Source organism: Apium graveolens, chromosome 5 (assembly GCF_009905375.1).
Source record: "Apium graveolens cultivar Ventura chromosome 5, ASM990537v1, whole genome shotgun sequence".
NCBI classification, from domain to species: Eukaryota; Viridiplantae; Streptophyta; class Magnoliopsida; order Apiales; family Apiaceae; genus Apium; species Apium graveolens.
The window spans coordinates 297,489,029-297,492,573 of NC_133651.1; the positions used below are offsets into that span (position 1 = coordinate 297,489,029).

Consider the following 3,545-nt stretch of genomic DNA (forward strand, 5'->3'; position numbering starts at 1 on the left):
CAGGCCTGATCTGGTCCATCAGGCTTAACCTTTCTGGTCTGAATATTATACATCTTATTATTGGGCCTATCAGCCCATTAATTATAAAATCAGGACTTATTTATCCCTATCAATATTATTAATTAAGAATTTAATTTTGGAAATTAAATCAAGTGAGAGAATTATTTTTCTAAAGTGTTAAGAAAAGGGATTAATGATTAAAAGGTGTTTTAATTATTAGTTAATTCGTTAATAAGAATAATCAATTAAAGGGTTAATAATAATATTTTATGGAAAATTTTCAGCTAAAAATTTTGCCTATATATATACTATTATAAACCCTATTTGCCTCAACCCAAATAATTAACCCTAATTCTAAAGTAGAACAAGAGAGAGGCAACTAATTCTCTGAACCTCTTCCTCCTCCATCACATTGTACTCTTGCTGGATACCGGTGGAGTGCTTCACACTTGAGGAGCAGCTGCTAGGGATTTCCATTCATCGTTCGTGGATCGCTATTAAAGAACTCCATCTTTCCATTAACATAAAGCTTCTTAAGGTAAACATACCGAACTACGAATTAAATATTATTTTTTACATGGATCCTGCGGAGGGTTTCGGTTTTTTTAAGATTTAAATTTACATTTTCGTTGCGTTTATGTGCTAAAAACCCTTCAGTTCATGTATTTGTTATGCATGATTCGTAGGTAATTTTAACCATCTTACTTGCCCTATGTAATCACAATAGATAACTTGCGCATTAAACCTTTATATTGTCAAATTCTATAGAAATATGGGGTCTCAATATATTTGGTATCTGTACAGCTTCTATCTCTTTTATGGATGTCTAGTAGTAGGGTATTCGTATAACGAAAGTTGGCATTTACTAATTTCGTGTTATCTGATTAGTTATCATCACCATTGCATGCTAAGGTTAAGAACAATGACTTTGAATGAAGTAGTAATGAAGTTAGAATGCCATGTTTGTCTCATATATAGTAAATCAACCCTTTTAATCTCTTTGTTAATGTTTGCTAGTTTAATTAGTTATAAACAACATTTATTATTTGTCTTAGCTTTGAGCAATAGCCATATCATTGTTGCATAAGTACATAATCTTAAAATAAACCGAAAAAGTCTCAGTGGGAACGAACTAGAAAGAAATATGTATTACTTGCAAACGCATATACTTGTGTGATTATTAGCGCGTGTTTTCATCCTAACAGTTTTTGGCGCCGCTGTCGGGGACTCGGTGTTAATTTTTAGTTTATGTGCTCGTCATCAGTGGTCGTTAAAGTTCACTGACTCAGATATTTTACTTACTTGTTTCCTTGTTGTGTTCAGGTATTCTAGAGAGCATTTATGCTAATGCGTTCTCGGTCTTGCAAGAGAACACTGGATCAAGCTGAGGAAGAATTTGAAGTAGGTAAAAAAGTTTTTGAATAAGTAGAGAAAGTTGAAGAAGAAGTGATCATTGAAATGGGAGAACCAGCAGCAAATCCGAAAGCTTTGATGGATTATTCTCAGCCGAAGTTCAATGATATTTAGTCCAGCATTATTAGACCAGCCATTGCAGCTAATACTTTTGAAATCAAGTCTATCACGATTCAGATGACACATAATTCAGTCCAGTTTGGGGGTTCTCCAATAAAAGATCCCAACATGCACATCAGAGATTTCATCGAGATCTGCGACACTTACAAGTTCAATGGAGTTTCTGAATATGCTATAAAGCTGAGACTTTTCCCATTTTCTTTGAGGGATAAAGCTAAGTGTTGGCTGCATTCTCTACCACCAGGTTCTATCACCAAATGGGAGGATCTTGCTCAGAATTTCTAACTAAATTCTTCCTATGGAGAAGACAACTGCAATTAGAAATGCTCTCACTCAATTTGCGCAGCAATCAGGAGAATCTTTATGTGAGGCCTGAGATCGCTACAAGGAGATGGTTAGGATGTGTCCTCATCATGGTATGCCTGATTGGATGATCATAAATTGCTTTTACAATGGTTTTGTAGCATAGTCTACACCCATACTCAATGCAGCATCAGGTGGAGCCTTATGGGATAAGAGCTACTATGAAGCTTACGAGCTAATTGAATTGATGGCTGCTAATGAATATCATAACCCATCTCAGCGACTACCTCATGGCAAGGTAGCATGAATTCTTGAAGTGGATACAGCTAATGCTATAGCTGCTCAGCTTCAGGCTTTAAGAATGAAGGTGGATTCTTTGGCTAATTATGTAGTTAATCAGATCACAAGTGTTTGTGAGCTTTGTGCAAGTGCGCATGAGACTGAGCAGTGTGCTATTTCTAATGAATCAGCTCAGTTTCTAAGTAACTTTCAGAGGCCACAATAACAAGCTCCAGCCACTTATCATCCCAACAACCGCAACCATTAAACCTTTAGCTGGAGTAACAATCAGAATGCAGTGCAACAGCCTTATTAGCAGTATACAGTAAACCAAATCAACCTTCCTGGTTTTCAACAACCGCAATATGCACCAAGACAACAACTCCAACTTCAATAACTACTGCATGGAAGTACTGTTGAGTGACATTTATGACACTTTATTATGCTCTAATAAGCTTTGAATTGGTGTATTTGTACTCAAGTTGTTATGTGTTTTAATGTATTTTCTAGTGTTTTTGCATTTCAGGCACCATTCAGGTAATCAGGTGAATTAGCATTATTTTGGTGCTAATTTGGTGTCCAGGTGGTGTTGGAATAAAAGCTCGTGGAAAGCCGGCTCGAAGCAGCAAGTTTTAAGAAGAAACCAGAGTTTTTCCCAGAAGGACGGCGCGCCCGTGCTGTGATAGCGCGCAGCCGCGCCGGGGTTCCAGAAATGCAGCGCGGCCGCGCTGTGATAGCGCGCGGCCGCGCCGAGGCCGAATTTCAGAATCCTATTTCTATTACAATTCGAAAAAGGAAGCTTCCAGATTGTTGAGGGCTGCTATATATATTCATATTAGGTCATTTTTAATAGATAACAAGTCAGAGACGGACCAGAGCACAAGGAGAAGACGGCAAGAGACCTTTAGCACAATTCAACAAAGGCGAAGACGATCTAGTTTATTCTTATGAATCTTTGTTTTGAGTTGTAAGTTGGATGCTTATTTCTTGTTTTGCTGAACCTATACTCTATTTTGTATTTGGTTTTATTTATTTGTATAAAGACTATGTTTGTTATATCATGTTTTCATCGGAACTCACGTTGATGATGAGTCCGATTATGGGTTAATCGTTATCGTGGGGTTCTAACGGATTTATTTATGGATTTCTTTAGTTAATTTGTTTGATGCCTTAGTATATGGTGATTGTATGATATCCAAGTATTGGTTGTGCGTATTGTCTTATGAGCGTCGTGAACTTATAAGATAACGTGTTAATTCGTAATGAAGCGAAAGTGAACTTAAGGATTTAACTATCCATTCTAGCATAGGTTCATGTATTTGTTATGCATGATTCGTAGGTAATTTTAACCATCTTACTTGCCCTATGAAATCAAGATAGATAACTTGTGCTTAAACCGTTATATTTTCAAATTCTATAGACATATAGGG

At 36.7% G+C, this 3,545-nt stretch overlaps 1 non-coding gene across 1 annotated transcript; it reads right to left on the reverse strand.

The window, feature by feature from the left end:
- Window positions 1–1,846: 1,846 nt before the first annotated feature.
- On the reverse strand, window positions 1,847–1,953 carry LOC141662184 (small nucleolar RNA R71). The gene has a single exon (XR_012550310.1). It is a non-coding gene; the product is annotated as a small nucleolar RNA R71 (small nucleolar RNA).
- Window positions 1,954–3,545: the final 1,592 nt, after the last annotated feature.